The following is a 21675-nucleotide window of genomic DNA, read 5'->3' as shown; positions in this document are numbered from 1 at the left end:
TTCTTCTTCGGGAGATTCCTTGCCTGGGCTCCCAGCTGTCCTTGAAAAATATATCCCTACTTCCCACTTCTTTATTCTATTTTTATCCCCACCTCTTCACACACTTATACAGTGGGTGGTTAAAACAATGAGATCAGATCCTCCCAATGATGGTCCTTAAAGGCTCCCACTGTGGGCATGGATTAAAACCTCAGAAGGAATTCCACCCGGTGTTGCCTCATTTTCAGGAGGGCTTCAATTCTAACCAGAGTGAGCTGAGGTCCCTCAGAAAACCATCAACATTAGACATAACTAAGAAGACTGAAGCAGTCTATGTTTGTCTTCATTTTGTCAAGAAGAAAACGTGGGGACCCCAGTAAGAGATCCCTCCCAATATGAAAGCTTCAGCATTTATAAGTGTTTCCTCCAAATTATAGAACAAATGTGCCACACAATTCATTTTAAAGTCATCCTTGTTTGGGAGGAAATCCTGAAGTATTTCAGTAAAGGGGTTGATGGCCTCTCCTCAAACTTACCAGTCCTTTGTGGAAGTCATCCCTTTTATTTAATCAACCAATTTAAATGCCTTCTAGGTGTCTATCACTGTACTAGCTAATGGGAATATAAAGATAAAGAATGAAACAGTTTTTGCTCATTTTTAAATTTTTTTGGATAATTTTATTTAATTGATTAATTTAGAATATTTTTTCCATGGTTACAAGATTTATGTTCTTTCCCTCCCTTCTCCCAACCTCTCCTGTAGCCGACCCACAATTCCACTGGGTTTTTCATGTGTCATTGATCAAGACCTATTTCCATATTATTAATACTTGCACTAGGGTGATCATTTAAAGCAGTGATTCCCAAAGTGGGCGCCCCCGCCCCCTGGTGGGTGCTGCAGCGATCCAGGAGGGCGGTGATGGCCACAGGTACATTTATCTTTCCTATTAATTGCTATTAAATTTAAATAAAAATTAATTTCCAGGGGGCTAAGTAATATATTTTCTGGAAAGGGGGCGGTAGGCCAAAAAAGTTTGGGAACCACTGGGCTAGAGTCTATATCCCCAATCATATCTCCATCAACATGTGATCAAGCAGTTTTCTGTGTTTCTACTCCCATAGTTCTTCCTCTGGATGTGGATAGTGTTCTTTCTCATAAGTCCCTCAGAATTATCCTAGATCATTGAATTGCTGCTAGTAGAGAAGTCTATTACATTTGATTATGCCACAGTGTATCCGTCTCTGTGTATAAGGTCCTCCTGGATCTACTCCTTTCACTCTGCATCAATTCCTGGAGGTTGTTCCAGGTCACATGGAATTCCTCCAGTTCATTATTCCTTTGAGCACAATAGTATTCCATTACCAACAGATACCACAATTTGTTCAGCCATTCCCTAATTGAAGAGCATCTCCTCATTTTCCAATTTTTTTGCTACCACAAAGACTGTGGTTATGAGTATTTTTGTACAAGTCTTTTTCCTTATTATCTAACAGTCTTTATTCATGAAGAGCTTATATTTGTTTATGGAGAAGACAACAACGATATAGAAGAATTTTTATTGTTGTTCAGTCTTTTCAGTTGTATCCTCTTCATACCCATTTGGGTTTTCTTGGCAAGAATACTGGAATGGTTTGTCATTTCCTTCTCTAGTTCCTTTTACCAATAAGGAAACTGAGACAAATAGGATTGAGTGTCTGAGGCCAGATTTGAACTCAGGAAGATGAGTCTCTTCCTGACTCCAGGTCCAGCACGCTCTCCATTATACCACCGAGCTTCCCTATAAAAAGATATATGGAACAAATATAAAGTTAATAAAAGCAAATATGTAAAAAGTAGTTAAATACCTTTCTATTTTTAAATGTCATCTAGGGGTCTGTCTGGTTCAGGTGTGGAAGGAAGCCTCAGGAATTTCCATGCCCATCACAGCAACACCCAGGTGATAGGGTAGAGTGAATTCAGGGCTGGGATCCAGGACACCTGGGTTCAGAAGGAGAGCGAATTTGGAAATGGAAGACCTGGTTTAAAATCCTATCTCTTCCATTATCTATTTATATATGACCTTAAGCAAGTCACCTAGCTTCTCTGGACTTCAGTTTCCTCAATCAAATAAAAGGACTGAAGTAGAGGATCTCTAAGGCCTCTTTCAGCTCTCAAGTAATTTGTCCCTGCACTGCTACTAACCTCCTGAATTGTCCTGAAGTCATTTTCCACATCTGAGTTTAGGTTTCCTTGCCTATAAAATATGGGGGTTTGGGCTAATGTACCTCTTCTAGTTCTCAGATTCTACTATTCCACTCTCTTAGACAAGTATACTGGGGCCAGGACAAATTAAATGACTTGCCCAAGGTCATACAGAAGGCTGATGGCTTGGGACGAGAGCCTGGAAATGCAAGCCAACAATTCGGTCCTCTCTCTGATGGGGCCTTTCACAGTTAGTAAATTGAGTTCAGCAGGCTGACAGGGAGGTGTGACTCCACCTGCATGGAATTTGCCCCTATCTCTCCTGTCTGGCTGGCTCCAGAGCTCCCAGGATGCAATCTGTTAGAACCTTTTATTGAAAGTATTAGGGAAGTGATAAAAATGTCACTTAAGATTTGCTCATTTTCTAAACTGTCATTAAAAAATTTATGGCCAAGGAAAATATAGGCAGTGAGGGAAGGAGGGTAGATGAGGAAAGAGGGATGATGATTTAAAATCTGTCCCTCTATAAATTAAAGAAATTTGCTTGCAAGAGCAGTCTTGTAAAAAGGAAACTACCAGAAGGTCACCTGTTCTTCAGCTCCCACTAGGCCACTCTCTTCCTCATACTTCAGACATTTTCATTTATACTTTCCTGCCTCCCTTTGTTTAAGTTCTTCCCTCTAAATGGAATTCCTGCCTCTCTCTTTCTACATATTCAAATTTTACTCATCTTTCCAAGATCAACCAAAAATCCCACTTCCTACTGAAGCCTTCTGCAGTCATTCCAGCCCCGAATTCTCTCTCTCTCTTCTAAACCCCTATAGAATTGGCCATTTAAACCACTTATTGACTGACCTAGTTGAACAGGGTAATGGTGTGTAAGGAAGACTAGGGTTTTTGCAAGTTGTGTCTATCTCTCTGAGCCTCAGTGTTCTCAGATAGACATTGTCAATAATCCTACTGCCCAGGAGTATTGTAAGAATGAAATGAAAAGAGGCAGCTAGGTGGCTCAGGGCATAGACAGACAGCCCTGGGAATGAGAGGTCCTAGGTTCAAGTCTGGCTTCAGACACTTCTTAGTTGTGTAACCATGGGCAAGTCACTCACTGCCAATTGGCTAGCTCTTACTGCTCTTCTTCCTTGGAACTGATACTTAAGATCCTTTCTAAGACAGAAGGTAAAGATTAAAAACACAAAGAATTAAATGAGAGCATTCATGTAAAGAACTATCTTTAAGTGAAAAAATTCTGTTGTGCAAACTTTAAGCTATTATTATTATTATTATTCTCTAGTTCTTTCATGTAAGAATGCTATATCTCCTCAGCCAGACTGTTCTCTGAATTTAGGGGAACTCTTTGCTTGTGTCAACCATTTTCAAATCATTCTGGAATTTCCATAGATTATCAGTTTCAATATAGAGGTAATTTGGCTCAATATACCTCAATTGGTTCAAACCCCCATATGATGGGCCCTTCCAAGATCATTTAAACTCAGTCACAGAAACTTTATGGAAACCTAGGACAAATAACACACATGTTATAAGTAAAATATTTAATCAAGATTAAAATCAAGATTTAAAAAATTAGAAAAGAAAGAGGAGAAACCATCTCACTCCACTTAGGGGATTAGAGTCTTATCCCATAAGCAAATAATGGGGAAACCCTAAAACATGATCTCCAGAAAGCTTGGAATGAGGAAACTGTCTTTTGTGAAATGGAATGGGGTGGAGAAGATTGTCATTTGACTCTCCTCTCAGATAACAACAAACCATGTCCCATGGTCAGATTCACTTCAGAAGAACTGCTCCTTCCATATGGTGTCAGGTTCCTTGTTTTCCATCCTCTCCAGTCTCTGGACCTAGAAAGCAATGAATGTATCTTTCAGTGAATGGCTCTCTGATCAACAGACTGAATCCTATGACATTATGCTGTCCCAGTTTGCATCTCCACCCTCTGCTGCTTGGGCTCAGCTGCCTTGCTCCATGGGTCCCAGGATCACATCTTGACTGCTGATATCCTTGATGGCATCAATCTGTCCTCACTCTCTGTGATTCTCTTTCCTTCTCCAATCTAGAAATGTCTTCCACCAATTAGAGTCACCTCACAAACAATTCAAGTTAAATCAAGTCAATGCCCCAGCCATGTAGCACACACAGAGAGTCTCTGATGTGACTAACAATGAGGAAGAGGCTAAGGATCCTGCTTCTGGGAATCTTGATGACATGTAATGGTAGTCCTTAGGACACACTTGAGCATGCATAGGCATTCTGTAACTGGTTCCAGTCTTCTATCCATATGGTTAAGAGGAACCTTTTTTGATTGACTATATATCCAGAACTGGGAGGACTTTCAAAAAGACATTTTCTTCAGCTGCCTTCTCTCAATTTAATGCCACTGACAGTATCCATTGAGAATGTTTGGGGCTTTTTGTCCTCTGAGGCTAACATATGCCACTGTTAAATGGGCCGTGGTCTTTTGCCTTTACATTTTCTCTTTTTCATTTTAGATGAAGGCATCAGAGACTTCAATCTTGAAAGTTGTTGTTGTTTTGTTTTTTTAAAGTTTTTTTTTTGAAACCCTTACCTTCCATCTTGGAATCAATACTATGTATTTTGGGGTTTCCTGGTGTCTCAGCACTCCAGAGTCCAGATTTTACAACCAGTTCATCATCAGTGTCTAAGGAATAAGGCATGACCTTCAAAAGTGATCTTTGTTAACTAACCAAACAGTAGCTGAGGTGAGGACTCACCTGGCAGTTCTCCTGGATCTGGATATGACTTTAGTGGGACCAATGTTATATAGAAACTTTTACTAAGAGTGAGCCCACTCTCCCTAAAAATCAATATGGTGGGAAGAATGTGTCCCTGAAGTACTAGAGGGAATATCTAAACTTTTGTTCTTGCTCTTGTCTTTGAAGTAAATATCCCTTTGAATTAATTAATACATTTAATTTACTTAAATGTATTATATATTTAAATAAATATATGTATATATAACATATATATAATACATTTAAATAAATTATATATATATATATATGTATACCTGGCTCTGGAATTCTACTTAATATATAAGAACTGATGACTCTGTTATAATTCATACAATTATGAATTGTATGTAAATATAATTAATTAAAATAATTAATAATAGGTAGATAAATGGAACAGGAGCTAGTTGTTGACACCTAACAGTGAGGGGAAGTTTGAGCCAAAGACATTAGAGAAAGAATACTCCCCAAACCCTCAGGATAGAACCTGAGTGGGAGCAGCTTGACTCTGGGATAGTGAATGAGAGTGTACTGGCTACATCAAAAAGCATTTATTAAGCACCTATTACATATAAGGTGACATAATCACTTGTCACTGGCTCTCAGTTTCATGTAAAAGGAATTTTTGGGGAACTGTCTCCCAATGAACCACACTGAGAGATGGACTGGTGATTTGTTTGTATATAAGCAAGAAAAGCATCATTATAAAACCTTCTTGTTAGCCAGAATCTGTGAAAGGACCGCATTCCTAAAGACAAAGAGAATACAAAAATCTATAGACTAGATGGAGCCAAGTCCAAGGCTTGGCTCAGGAATTCTACCTAATATACAGGAACTGATTTGGGCCTTTATAAACCAGGGCCCTGATATGAAAATAATATAGTATATGAAAAATAAATTCTCACATGCACTATATCCAAAAGCAATTATTAAGCACATATTATATATAAGATGGCATAAACGCCTTAGTCACTGGCCCTCAGGCTCATGTGAAAGGCATTCTTAAGAATTTTCTCCCAATGAGTGATCAATCTCTGGTTTCAAGCATTGTATAAAAATGTAATTGGACAGAAATTTAAACCTGCTATCACCCTTTTTCACTTGTATCCTCTAGTGGTCACTTTTTTTTTTAATCTTTACTTTCTGTCTTAACAACTCTAAGACATAAGAGCAAGGGCTAGACAAAAGGAGTTAAGTGACTTGCCCAGGATCACACTGCTAGTGAGTGTCTGTGGTCAAACTTGAACCCAGGTCCTCCTAATTCCAGTCCTGGAACACTGTGCCACCCAGGTAGCAATGGCTACTTTTGATATAGTACAAAAAACATTGATTTTGTAATAAAAAGACCAAGGTTCAAATCCCAGATCTACCATTTGCCCTCTGTGTGACCCTGACTAAATCATTTCACTACATGGGCCAAAATATCTTCTCCTGTAAAATGGAGATAATACTCTGCGTTACAGTGTTATTCTGAGGAATATGGCTAATAAATGTCTTTCTTTTTGCTGCCCTTTATTGAATGTAATTTCTATTGCATCATGGTCAGAAATGGATGTATTTAATATTTCTGCTTTTCTACATTTGGTTGTGAAGTTTCTGTGCCCTATTATACTGTGACCAGTAAATCACAAAGCACTCTAGTAGTGTGAGCTCTTATCTTTATCAAAAGACTAATTAGTTGATCAGTCTATTACAAGGACAGAGAATGCATGACCTGGGCAAAATTAAAAGGAAAGAAAGTTATAAAGAGAAAGCTAAGTAAAGCACAACATCTTCCTCTCCTACTCTCATTTCTTTCATCAAATTCCACATCTGCAATGGCTTGGGTTTCTTCCTTACCCTCTACTTCTATCAGCTCACCCTTTCAAGCCTGGAGCCAACAGAAATGTTAAGATCTGTAGCCTGGCCTTTACTTGTGAATTAACTTCAAGAAAGACTTAAATGGCCTTTCAGAGACCATGAGATCATAGATCCAGACTTGAAACCCTTTAGAGGCCACCTAGAATAGATGAACACTTTCATTTTACAGATTGGAAAAATGGAGGCATAACACAATCAAAATGTCTTGCCTAGAATGGCTGAACAAATTATGTTATCTGTTGGTGATGGAATACTATTGTGCTCAAAGGAATAAAGAACTGGAGGAATTCCATGTGAACTGGAATGACCTCAATTGATGCAGAGTGAAAGGAGCAGATCCAGGAGAACATTGTACACAGAGACTGATACACTGTGGTACAATTGAACAATGGACTTCTCTACTTGCAGCAATGCAGGAATCCAAAGCAAGGCTGAAGGACTTATGAGAAAGAAAACTAGCCACATTCAGAGGAAGAACTGTGGGAAAAGAAACACAGAAGAAAAACAACTGCTTGAACACATGGGCTGATGGGGATATTATAGGGGATGTAGACACTAAATGATAACTCTAGTCCAACTATCAATAATATAAAATTAGGTCTTGATCAATGATACATGTAAAACCCAGAGGAATTTTACATCAGCTAAGGTGGGTTAGGGGTTCTTGGGGGAGAAGGAAAGAACATGAAATATGTAACTATGGGAAAATATTCAAAATTTTTAAAAAATTAAATAATTAAAAAATTTTTAAATGTCTTGCCTAAAATGACATGTCATAAGTAGCTGAGCTGCAGTCCAAATCCAGGAGTCTTTTCCTAACTCCAGGCTGCTTTGGTGTTAAGATATTCCCATACTCAGAGAGAAAAATCTCTCATGAGAAGGAAAAACGATTGTCTACACAATGAAAAAATGGTATAATTGTTGTTTTGAAAGATAAAATCTTTATCCTCCTCATTTATAACTAATCAGTTCAAACTTGAGAAGCAGTGTACCATAGGGAACAATGAACTGCCTTTGAGCAAGGAAGGTCCTGGCTGTGATATATATATATTGGTCTTGTGACACTGGGCAAATCATTTAATCAATCAGTGGTCTAGGCCAGTATATTCCAAAGTAGACACTGTGGACTGGAGCCCAATTCATGGGAGATAACCCTACTAAGGTAGAAAAAATAGGTCACATCCCACTTTCCCCATCATCGGTATAAGGCTTGTTCCCAACACAAGCACACTTATTCTACGCCCCCCCCAACACTCCCCTACTTTTCACCCTCTTTCCTAGGTGTTGGTCCCTCAGGGAAGTTATAACATACCACAGCACCCACAGGAACAGCTGCATCGGTACCAGGGGGAAAATTCTCCCCCCTACCTAGCATACCCACACCCTGTTCCCCATTTCTTTATGGCTGTGGTGGACACCCCTTAAAAGACTCCAGGGCAGTAACAGATGAATAAAATCCCCACGTTCCCCCTTTCCATTTAGGTGGAACAAAATGCATCTCACAGGATGAGCCGGCATGGATGGTTTCCAATATGCATCAAAGATCTTATTTCATTATCTTTCCCCTCAAATGCACTCCTCTTTTTAATTTCCCTGTTACCATCCTTCCAGTAACTCAGGTTCACAGTCTCAATATTATCTTGATTCTTCACTCTCCCTCAACTCTGATATCCCGATTGGTTTGCCAAGTGTCATCATCTCTACCTTCACATCTCTTGAATCCTCCTCTCTACTCACTTGAGACAGACAAAGTCCATGTCCACATTTCCTCTTGCATTACAATTGAAATAACTTTCTAATTGGTCTCTCCTTAATCTAACCTATTTTCCAAATATCAGCCAAAGAGTTTTTCCCAAAGCTCAGCTCTGAATGTGTTGTTTCCCTATTCAATAAACTTCAGTGTTTCCCTGTTGATTCTAGGATTGAACATTTCACCTTTATCTCATCCTTCTAACTTAAAAAAAATGCATCAGCTTTACAATGCACAAAAATTTTGGCACACTAGTACATACATATAATTTCTGAATTCATAAATGTAACTCTATTTGGGGTACATGCTCAAAAAAATGTTTACTATTCAGGATACGTGATCAAAAAAGCTTGGAAATCACTCATCTGGGCTCTGAAACTATGAATTGCAGAGAAGATGGTGACCTACATTGAAAGAGGGAGTTTCTGAGAATTCCCTTTTATCAATTAAATCACAGCTCTAGTGCCTACCCCAAATTTGGAACGGAATCCTTTTTCTTACTGAGTGGTCCTTTCAAGGAGACTGTTTAGAAGTCAGAGACTAAGTCCAATCTATTGATCACCTTCCTCAATACCAGAAGAATTTGTTGCATACTTAAAATGGAGTTTGGGGTATTTGGTGTATAACTGTCACTTTTGAGGTTGTGGTAAATAAGGATAACTGTGGCCTCCTTCAGTATTTCTTGGTGCCCACATGAGAGACCAAACCTTATGTGAGATGGGTCTGGGTACATATGATTCTTGGGATCCTTTTTGCCACCACAGAATCCATGAATGTCCTCCATGGGTGAGAAATTATTTTAACACTGCTCATAGTTAGGGCAGCTAGGTAGCTAAGTAGATAGTGTCAGGCCTGAAGTTGGGAATACCTGGGTTCAAATCTGGCTTCAGACACTTCCCAGATGTATGACCTTGAGCAAGTCACTTAACCCCACTTGCTTAGCACCTGCTGCTCTTCTGCTTTAGAATTAATACTCAGTATCATTTTTTTTTGCTGCAACTTTGTTTTTAATAGCAATAAGCCTCAGAAATTCACAATCAGGTCCTGTTGTCAACTGCATGGCCCACTTCTTTGCACTTCCCTCTTTAGCCTGCCTTCTCCCCATCTGCAACAACTCTGCAGAAACAATGACTCCCACCCCCACCCACAACAACAACAACAAAAAAAAACAATTGCATTGGGGGCAGCTGGGTGGCTCAGTGAATTGAGAGCCAGGCCTAGAGACAGGAGGTCCTAGGTTCAAATCTGGCCTCAGACACTTCCTAGCTGGGTGACCCTGAGCAAGTCACTGAACTTCCATTGCCTAGCCTTTATGGCTCTTCTGCCTTGGAACCAATATACAATATTGATTCTAAGATGGAAGGTAAGAGTTAAAAAAGAAACAAAAAAAATAATTGCATTGATTGGCACACAGATACACAGACTTTCTCCCTCTCTCCTTCCCCCACTCCATTTCACACATTCATGGGTTCTGTTGATACAGAAGAGTTAATAAAGACTTTGGAGTCTGCTTCCTGACAATCCAAGGATTGCCCCAGGAAATATCGTTTTAGAAAACATTACAAAGATTCTTTTACAAAGGTGGTGCTTGTAGTATGTTTTTTGTGAATCTAAAAGGGTTTTTTAAAAAAAAACCCACCCAAAACATTGCTCATAGTATCATAGATTTAGAGCTCAATCAATCAACATTTGTTAAGCATCTAGTATGTCAGGTACTTGCCAGGTATCAGCGTTAAAAATACATTACATGAAGTAATCTCAACCTACAAGGAGCTTATGAGGAACTGTAGAGATCAGACTAACCTCTTCATTTTACAGACAAAGAACTGAGACCTAGAGATGGCAAGTGACTTGCCCAATGTCATGTGGGTAGAAAGTAGCAGGAATAGGACTTGAACCCACATCTTCCGATTCTAAATCCATTCTCATTATACCATGGTGACATCTTCCTTTTAAGTTCTCCTTTTCCACAAGATATCAATATTGTGGCCCAATCTTGAAGAGCCCAAATCCTGATAGTTTGTTTTGCAATTAAGTGGGTGCTTTCTAGGATTTTTTTTTGGAATGACCCTAATTATCTGGGTTTAGTATTTTGGAGGAATGGGGTAGATAGGTTAGAGGGGGAGGGTAAGAAAACCAGTATGAGACGTCAGATGATTTATTTTGGTATTCATTTTGGCACTGGTATTACTAATCAATCAACAAGCATTAGAATGTGGCAGGCAATGTGTTAAGTGCTCAGCATACAAGGAAATGCAAAAACAATCCTTGCCCCAAACAACTTACACCCTAATGAGTGAAACAACCTAAACATAAGTAGGTCCATACAAGATGCATGCAGAATAGATGAAAGAGAACCTTATAAAGAAAAAAAAAGCCCCAGCTGTTGAAATGAACTGGAAAGACCTTCAGGGGAAGGAAATATTTGAGCTGAGAAGCCTCCAAAATTAGCCTGTAATTCTGGATTCTGGGTTCTTGATCCTAGATCTTCTCACCCTTCTCCCAGTTGCCCATATTTCCCTGATTATAAGACTTTTAGGTGAAGAATAAATAGGCCTCATTTCATTAATACCAAACCAGTCCCTTGTAGGGAAGAATTAATGACCACCTTATAGCCCCTAAGGTGGTAACCTTTTAGTGGTTATGGTAATGGGATCATTTCTTCATGGTTTTTTTTGCCTGTTAGTGCTCTATCCTTTTCAAAACTCTTTCAAGTCCATTTCTTTATTTTAGCCTCCTGTTCCCAGAATGCCTTCCCTTCCTCTTTTCTACTTCCTCAAAACCAATTCGAGTCCCATTTTCTTCCCACCAGCACAGCTCAAGCTAATCTCTACTTCCTTTGAACTCCTATAATACTTCCTTTCTTCTAAATCAGTTCTAAATCTGTGGCCCTACAATGGACAGTAGCACCAGCAGCTGATTACAAGAGAACTAGGAAACTTTCCCTTTCCCAATCAAATTTCCTAGAAGCTTACGCTTGGTTAGATTTAATCTCCTCCATACCTATCTATCCTGGAGGGAACCCAGAAATGCCATTCTGTTCCATTGTCTACACTCACTATCTTCTTCTCAATGGTTATTGGTTGAGGACCATTTCTTTATCTTGCCATTGCTGCCCAAGGTCATCATGGTCTTGCATAGCCCCATTATTTTGCCTCTAAGACTCAGATGTTCTGTCTGCCAAGAAAAGGAACCCTTCAATATATTGTCTCACCTCAATCAGAATGTAAACTCCTTGAGGGCAAGGACTGTCTTTTTTCATTTATATCTCCATGTATAGTTGGCACTTAACAATTGCTTTTTTATTCCATTTTATTATTTGTACCACTCATAAGACTGTAGAATCTCTGAGCTGGGACCCATAGAAACTTAGTTCAATTCCTACCCAACGCACACATCCTCTATATAACATCTCCAATTAACAATCATGAAACTTGGGCTTGAAGAAGATTTTCAATACAAATCAAAACAATTCTGAGATATCATCTCCTATTAGATCTGCTAAAATGCTGAAAGAGCATAATAACAAATGTTGGAGGGAGTGTGGAAAAATGGGGACACTAATACACTTGATGGAATTGTGAATTGCTCCAACCATTTTGGAGAGCAATCTGTAATTATATCCAAAGAGTTAGAAAACTGTATATTTCCTTTGACCCAGCAATACCTTGTGGGGTATGTTTCTCCATGAGATCATGGAAAAGAAAAATAACCTATATTCTAAAATATTTATAGCCACTCTGTGGCAGAAAAAAACTGGAAATTGAGAGGATGCCCATCAATTGGAGAATGGCAAACCAAGTTGTGGCATCTGATTGTGATGGAATACTACTGCACCATAAAAAATGATGAGCAGATTAATTAATTAACTAAATTTTTTTAGTCCTTACTTTCTGTCTTAGTATCAATACTAAGACAAGAGCTCCAAGGGACAGGCAATTAGAGTTAAGTGACTTACCTAGGGTCACATAGGTAGGAAGTGTCTGAGATCAGATTTGACACCCAGGGCCACCTGTCTCCAGGCCTGGCTCTCTATCCACTGAACTACCTGGCTGCTCTCTAGGTTGATTTTTTTAAAGCATGGTAAGACCTACATGAGATTTTGAAGAGTCATACAAGTAGAACCAAGAGGACATTATATATAGCAACAGAAATATTGTTTAAAGAATGATTCGTGTATGTCTACCTCCAGAGAGAGAAATGAGAACTAGAAACAAGCAAGACATAGTTTTATGTATAAATATATCTTTTTGTCAAATGATGCCTTCTCTATTGTGGGGAGGGGAGGAAGGGAGATACCTGGGAATTTTCATGTAACAAACCAATGAACAAATTAATTAATTTTTTTAAGACCTTCAGTGATGGATACCTCTCACAATAGCCCATTTCATTTGGGATAGTTCAGACTGTGGAGTGAGTCCTTATATTCAGCTGCAATATGCCTCTGTAATGCTTAACTTATACTCATACATCTTAGTTCTGTCTCTGGGGCCAAGCAGAACAAATTGAATCCCACTTCTGTACGACAGACTAAGAAATATCTTAGAGGGGGAAGCTAAGTGGTTGAATGGATTGAAAGTCAGGACTCGAAACAAGAGGTTCTTGCCCTCAGACTCTTCCTAACTGCATGACCCTGGAGAAGTCACTTAACCCCTGTTGACTACCCCTTACTGCTTTTCTGCCCTGGAACCAATACACAGTATTGATTCTAAGATGGAAAGGAAGGGTTTAAAAAGAAGTATCTTGGGGTACTTTTGCTATCTCCTCTTTGTTTTTTTTTTCCCTAAGTCCAGTTCCTTCAATCTGTCCTTCACTCTCTTCATCACTTTATTCTGAATGCATTCTAGCTTCCAGAACTGATCACAGTCTTCCTTTGATGGCCTGACCAGGTCAGAGAACAGTGCTTGCTGCCCCATGAGACCGTGAGATCCTTGAGAGCAGAGACTGTTCTTTGCTTTTCTTCCTATCCTCACTGCTTAGCAGAGTGCCTGGCACGTATAGAAGTGCTTAGTAAATATTTATTGGATGACTAATATGGAAATATGTTTTGCATGATTGCACAGGTATAACTCTGATCAAATTGTTTGCCTTCTCAATGAGTCAGAAGAGGTAGAATGGGAGAGGATTTGGAACTCAAAATTGTTTTAAAAAATGAAAGCTAATTGTTTTTGTGTGTAATCAGAAAAAATAAAGGATTAAAATAAATAAATAAATAAATGTTTTTTGACTTGATGTGTTGTTCTAGACTCCCTTGCCATGGTACCTAAGAACACAGTGACATTTGGGTCTGTTGGTGTTGAATCTGAAGGCACAAGAATCCCAAGATCTTTTTCACATGAATTTTTTTAAAAAACCTTTACCTTCCAATTTATAATTGATACTAAATGTAAGTTCCAAGACACAAGAGTGGTAAGGGCTAGGCAATTGGGGTTAAATGACTTGCCCAGGGTCACACAACTGGGAAGCGTCTAAGGCCATATTTGAAACCAGGAGTTCCTGTATCCAGGCTTGGATCTCTATCCACCAAACCACCTAGCTGCCTCTCTCTAACCATATTTTGTCCCTCCTCTACTTGTGCAGATGTCTTTAAAATCACAAGTGCAGGACTTGGCATTTTATCTCCATTGTTTCATCTTATTAGCCTTGTCTTCACTTAGTCCTTGCATTCTATTGCTCTGTGTTGCAAGTCATCTTTTGGCATAGATACCTTATCTCCCTAGCTAGTCTAGAAGTTCCCTGATGGCAGAAACCATGTATTCTCTAGCTCTTTTATCCTGAAAAATTACCCTTGCACACATAGTAATTACTCATTGACTATTCATACATTGATTATTGATCTTTATGAAATTTGACATGAAATCAAGGCAGGTATGAAAGGTGTTAATATCCCCATTTGTTGGGAAAAATGAAGGGATCTGCACTGGATGTCCTCCAAAGACTAGCAGTTCTATGAGTCAGGGACTTTTCCAAATTCACATACAACTAGTTAGCATGAGAAGCAAGACCACAGCCCAGATGTCCAAGCTCCCAGGCCATTGTTTTTACTTTCAGATCTGATCAGTGAATGAAGTTTCCTTCAGATTATCCTTGTATTCTCCTCTTCCTCTGATGTCTAATAGTTCAGACTAATGTATTAACACTTTCCTGTTCCCTCTTTCCGTTTATGAGGAACTGCCAGTGTTTACTGCCACCCTTTCTCCTAAAACCTCTTAGGCCAGTTCTGGTCAGGGGAGACTTGCACTTGAGACAGAAAAGATATTTAAAAAACAAAACAAAACAAAACTTCATAATTTAAGATAGAAGGCTGTCTCTGTTATCAATCTTTAATCCTAACACCAAAGCATCTTCATATATTTCTCTTTTTTCTTTATCCAGAGTATTAGAGCTGAAAGGGAGATTAGAGATCATATAACACAAGCTGTTCTTCCTCCCTCCCTCCCTTCCTTCCTTCCTTCCTTCCTTCCTTTCTTCTTTCTTCCTTCCTTCCTTCCTTTCTTCCTTCCTTCCTTCCTTTCTTCCTTCCTTCCTCCCTTTCTTCCTTTCTTCCTTCCTTCCCACCTTTCTTTCTTTCTTTTTTCTTTCTTTCTTCCTTTCTTTCCTTTCATCTCAGAATTAATACTAAATATCATTTCCAAGGCAGAAAAGCAATAAGGGCTAGGCAATGGAAGTTAAGTGACTTCCTCAGGGTCACACAGCTAAGAGTATACTTTCAATAGTTGAGAGAATTCCTAGACTTGATTATCTGTTAGGAACCAGCTGACCCCCCCACTTTTTTGAAACCCTTACCTTCTATCTTAAAATCAGTACTGTGTATTGATTCTAAAGCAGAAGAATGGTAAGGGCTAGGCAATGGGGGTTCAATGACTTGGCCAGGGTCACACAGCTAGGAAGTATCTGAGCACCCCCTGTCTCTGGGCCTGGTTCTCAATCCATCAAGAAATCTAGCTGCCCATCTGTTGTGCATTTGAATGAATGCATGTACCATCTGCCAGGCACTGTGCAAAGTGCACAGGATACAAATAGAAAAGCAAGATAGTCCCTGTCCTCAAGAATCTCACATTCTGATATGGAGAGGCAGCACATATATGAGAGTGAGGGCCAGGGAAGGGAGTTGCTGGAGAGTCTTAGGAATGGTAAATTGATCCAGAGGGCAGTCTGGACATATACAATAGTGGTGCAAAAGTGTTGATTTGACTCCTGAACCCAGAGTAAGAGATGGCACCTCTGCTTTTGGGGTTTTTTTTGGAAGTGGGGAAAGAGGGAGAGTATTAGGGAAGCAGATTATGGCAGCAGGATGTATTGCAATGTGGTTAGAATAGACACCTAGAAAAGATGAGAAACGTGGTCTAGTCTGGTGGTCTAGGCCCAGAAAGAAATAGAAGAGTAGTTGAATGTATGCTTAGTCATTCACTAATAAAGACAAGGTAAGAGTTCCAAAGCTGGGTGGATTAACTCCCCCAGGAGTTGGGGTCATTTTTTTCCTGCCTGTCTTCTCTAGAATTATTATTCCAAGTAGAGAAAAGCTGGGCTAGAGCAAGGCAGATAGAAAAACAGCTAGAGTGTTGATTCAGAGAACAGTCTGGATATATATATAATCCTGACTCTTAAATAATTTGCTTGCCTACTTCTCATCCATCAGCTCAGTTCTGGCCTAGACCTTGTCCTGGCCTTGATTACTTAGCCTGTACTGATTGTTTGGCCACTGACAACCAGCTTGCTACTGACCCTTGAAAACTGCCTGACCCATCCACCAGACCGGGCTGTGACTTCCCCAGTAAACTGCATGAAACTCAAAGTATCCCACCATCATTTGCCTGGCACAACTTAACAACTCATCAGTCAGAAAGAGCACACCGAATCAATGCCCTATTTTTCATATCTGCCTACCCTGAGCCCAGGCTTCTAATCCCACCCAACATGTAATATAAGTCCAGTGAGTGCACTCTGCCATCTGCTCAATAGTTCCTTATTTCAATCCATCATCCCCTCTGCTACTGAAGACATCTTCCAAGAGCACAGGTCTGATCTTGTTACCCCCTTACTCAATAAACTCTAATGGTTCTCTATTACCTCCAAGATTCAAGGAAAAGACCTCTATTTGACTTTTGGGCAGCTAGGTGGTAGAGTAGATATAGTGCTGGGCCTGGAGATGGGAAGATTCATCTTTCTGAGTTTAAATTCAGCCTCACACATTTATTAGCTGTGTGACCCTGGTCAAGTCACTCAACCCTGTTTGCTACAGTTTCCTCCTCTGGAAAATGAAATGGAGAAGGAAATGGCTAATCATTCCAGTATTTTTGCCAACAAAATTCCCGAAGATATCAGAAAGAATTGGACACAACTGAAAAAAAAACCTAAATAACATCAACAAATTTGACTTTTAAAGATTTTTGCAACTTGACCCCTTCCTAACACTTTAGCCTTTGCACAGGCTCTCCTTGTGCCAGCATCCCTGGCTTCCTTCAAGACTCAGTTCAAATGCAACCTCATGTAGGAGATTTTTTTCCCAGGAGCTAGATGGTACAATAGATAAAACACTGGTCCTAGAAGCCAGGACAGACCTGAGTTCAAATTTACTCCAGATATTTAACCAGCTGTGTGACTGTATGTGGAGAATCAATGTGCAATATAAGAAAGAGAAGCGCCTTGGAGCCAGGAATATCTGAGCTCAAGTATCTTCTGGTTGTGTTTCTCTGGACAAATCAATTGTCCTCTTGGTGATCTGTGCAAAGTGGCCCTGGAGCTGATAGCACTCATGAGTGTGGCCCAAACCAAACTAAAATGTAATTGGGAAATATTTAGCAAAAGAATAAAAATATAATAAGACACAGATAATGTCAACTTGAGGTTTTCTAACAGAGAGCCCTCAAAGGTCCTTATTATGGGTTAATGGCTCATTTCTATTTAAACTTGATGCTACTATGCTAGGCAACTCTAGAAATTACAAAGAAGGTGCTATTCTGCATTGGTAGAGAGAATTTTTTCACTTGGGAGGTATCAGCCTCAGTGAAATCACAGGTTCAAGCCCTATTCCTTAGCTAGACATTGGACATATAGAGACAAAAATGAAAAATCCCCTGTCTTCAAGAAACTCATCTATAGGTGGGAGATCAGAAAATCACAGAATTTGAGTTGGAAAGGATTTCAGTGGCCATATAATCAAGCCCATACCCAAGGAAGACTTCATTTTACAACATAACTTTAATTTTATTTTATTTTAACCTTAAAAAACATATATATGTTTTATATATAAAAACTTTATATATATAAATACATATATATATATAAACATAATTTTGTTTTAACCTTACCTCCATCTTAGGATCAATACTGTGTATTGTTTCTTAAACAGAAGATTGGCAGGACCAGGCAACGGAGATTATGTGACTTCCCTGGGTCACACAGCAAAGTAGTGTCTGAGGCCAGATTTGAACCCACGACCTCCCATCTCCAGACTTGGCTCTCAGATCTGAACACAGGACCTGTTCTCTCTAGACCTGGCTCTCAATATTCGCTTTTTATTGAAGACATCTGGTAAGCCAGTGGCTCCTGAGACAATTTGTTCCACTTTTTAACATTTACAGAAAAATGAGAAATGAAATCTCCCTCCATCTTCCAAACCTTTCTGCCACAAACTGTGTGATATAATTTCTCATATTTGGTGAAATTTTAGGAACCCACGCAGCCAAAATGAAACAGCTGGGCTTCACTGTGGGAAAATAACCTTCCTGATCATGGTGTTTCCCCAGCTGGATAAGGATACACATAAATAAGTCAATACAAGATAGCTTAAGGAGAGAGGAAAAAAAGCACTAAGAGAATTAAAAGAAGGCATTCATGGAAGAGGAGAACCTAGAATGAGCCTTGAAGGAAAATGAAGATTCTGATGAGTGAAGATGAAGAAAAGTCTCACTCTTTGAATAAAGAAAGAGTTTCTATGAATACATGGACATGGATGATGGAATGTCATGTTCAGGGAATAGCTAGGGGACAGATTTGACTGAAATGTCAAATATTGAGGGAAGCCAGGCTGGGAAGACAGGTAGGAGCTAGATGATAGAAAGCCTCAAAGGCTAGGCTATGGAATTTATGTCTTATCTGATAATAGAGAGCCAGCGAAGATGTTAGAGAAAGGGAGTAACATGATCAGTTATGTGGAAGAAGGATTGAAGAAGGGAAGCAGGGAGGTAAGGAGACCAATTATGGGACTATTACAATAGTCCAGAGGAGATGGTGGTGAGGTTATGAGTGACAGTCGTGGTTGTATGAATAGAGAAAAAGAAACGGATTTAAGAGATGTTGAGGTAGAGTTGAGGAGACTAGCCAAATGATCAGTTGTGTGGGTTGAAGAAGAGGGAAAAATCAGTTATGACTGAGCTTCCAAAGTGGGATGACTAGGAAGATAATGGTGTCCTGAATAGAAAAATAGGGAAGCTTGGAGAGGAAATATAATGAGTCCCATTCTGGAATGAAGTTGAGATGCTGATGGGATATCCAGATGGAGATGGCCAGCAGTAGTTAGCTATGTGAAATTGAAGTTCATGGTACAGAAAAGGGTGGGATAGATGTCTATTTTGGAGTCATAGAACTGATCATCAAAACTTTTGGAACATATGAAATCATCAAGGGAAAAAGTATAGAAAGAAAACTGCCCTTGGTAAAATCTTAAACATTATAATTTCATGTTGGAAGGAACTTGGAAGCTACTGAGTCCAACCCTTGATTTTATAGAAAAGGAAATTGAGTCCCAAGGAAGTTAAGTCACTTGTCTATGTTTAAGTATCTGACATGAGATTTGAACCTAGGTCTTTCATACTCCAAGTCTTGCATCCTATTTACTATGCCATGCTGCCTCACCAGTGCTTGGTGATGCAGTAGATAGATGATATAGTGTAAGATATTAGGGAGTGATCAGATAACAAGAGAATACAATGTTATGTCTCATCTGTACCCTCTGCCTCTCTGATTGAAGAATAGAGTCAAAGGCTCCAAGCTTCTATTTAAGGATAGGGGCTCAGCACAATTTTCTTATTTCCTATCAGTTGCATCAGTTGCACTGATTTTGGATTTCTTTGGACATCTTCATCCTGACTCTGGGCTAAGTACTTTCTCCCATGCCTTCCTCTTTTCAGCTTCCTTTTGGATGCTGTCTTCCCCCACAGGATTGTAAACTCTTTGTGGGCAAAGGACCATCTTTACTTTTATTTGGTTTTTTTTTCTTATTTTATTTTTATTTCCTCAGGAGTAGTAGGTGCTTATTAACTGTTTGTTGACTGAAGGACTGACAAAAGAGAATGCGTAGCAGCACTGAAAGCATTAGAGAGTTCAAGGAGGAAGGCTGAGAAAAGATCATTAAATGTAGTAGTTAAGAGAATATTGGTAATCTTGAAGAGGACATTTTCGGTCCAGTGGGGAAGCTGGATGTCAGATGACAAAGGAATTGAGAAGTGAGTGGGTAGTATTTCAACAGAAGCAGAAACTCTTCCTAGGAGTTTGGCTGTGAAAAGGAGAAAAGATTTAGGACAATAATTGCTTGAGGGGATGTCAAAATCAAGGAAAAAGCTTTCAAAAATGAGAAAGATCTGGGTATGACTGTAGGCAGAGGGGGAGAAGTCACAGAGAAAGAGAGATTGAACCATGAAATCTATATGCATTCAAAAAATAGTCATGCATTTGGGTATGTGCCATTTGCTTATTCAGTCAACAAAAGATACGTTGGCTTATTTTTCCTACTGAGTCATGCTGCAGATTTTGTGATAGTTAAAGAGATAAATGGCAGTGCTTAGTAATTGTACAGATTTGCAAACCTGTTCCTATAACTCTATGGGCCCCTGGATTAGATGACCTCTTAGAGAATCTCCAGCCCCAATGTTCTACAAAAATGTGATTCTGTGATTCTACGATTTAGCTATCAAATATGTATAGCAATATCTACCTTCACCTGCCACACCAAAGCACTGTAAGGCTCAAATGAAGCTTGTAAAAGCTATTTGTATAATATAAAATAGTACCTAACCTATGGTTCGGGACTCTAGCTGGGCTCACAAAGACCGGTTCAGTCTTTAGATGTCTGTTAATAATCATGATTTCTGCCTCAGTCCCCATTGAAGTTGTTCCCCTGGACCCCAAATATCTGAATTTGACCCACTTAAAGCTCTCCCCAAGGATTATTTGGTTTCCTTGAAATTATTACATTAAAATTCATATCCTTATGTTATATACATTAAACTGAAGTCTTTTATAATAATCATCTTTTTAAAATAATTAAGTTAACAAGGCTGGAACATAGAATGGATTCATTAAAATGCACGTAGAGAACAGATATGTGACTAATATACTTGAATGAAGCAATCGTCATCTCTTACCTTCAGGTGAATGCCTTCGCCTTCCTTCCTACTCCATGCAGGTCGGTCATGGTCTCTGCAAAAATAAAAGAAACTAAGCAAACAAAAACAACCTCATGAGGAGGAGAGGTAAAGTCCCAGGATTATGAGTGGTATAAGTACCTTGTGAAAGAATATAATTAGTTTCCTTGACTATATTCTTCCCTCTGGGACTTGGCCTGCTTCTCCTTTCTAGTACCTGTGCCTGGCCAGTGTTTCATCTCAGTCCTTGAATGGTGCTACCACTTCCCGATATTCTTTGCAACTATGCCCTAATCTCATAGCCTTATACTTTCTGACCTTGGCTCAGGAATCTCTCACCACCCACTTGGCATTTGCTGTCTTGATTCACCTATGCCAGCTCACAAATTTCATCCTCACCGTGTTGCAGAATTTTTCTCTTGGCATCTCTTTCTACACTCTGTTATTCTTTATGCATGTACCACAAATCTATGGTATTATGGGAAAAGGTTACACAGTTTTTTCCACACAGGATTGGGTCTTCTTCTATCCAATAGAACTGAAAAGGAAGAGTTGGTTCTACTCCTCTAGATATGAGGTGATCCTCACCATGCTGCAGAATTTTTCTCTTGGCATCTCTTTCCATACTCTGTTATTCTTTACGCATTGTTATAATGAAACTCTGGGAGCTGAGAGTCTCACCATTGATTGACAGGTGAAGACCGTTGGACATCAGAATGTTCCCAGAGGCCATGAGGACAGGGGAGAAAGCGGTTGGCCGAGGGGTATAAATAC

This window comes from Gracilinanus agilis, chromosome 2, assembly GCF_016433145.1.
Source record: "Gracilinanus agilis isolate LMUSP501 chromosome 2, AgileGrace, whole genome shotgun sequence".
NCBI lineage: Eukaryota > Metazoa > Chordata > Mammalia > Didelphimorphia > Didelphidae > Gracilinanus > Gracilinanus agilis.
Note: the sequence above shows the minus strand (reverse complement) of the source record.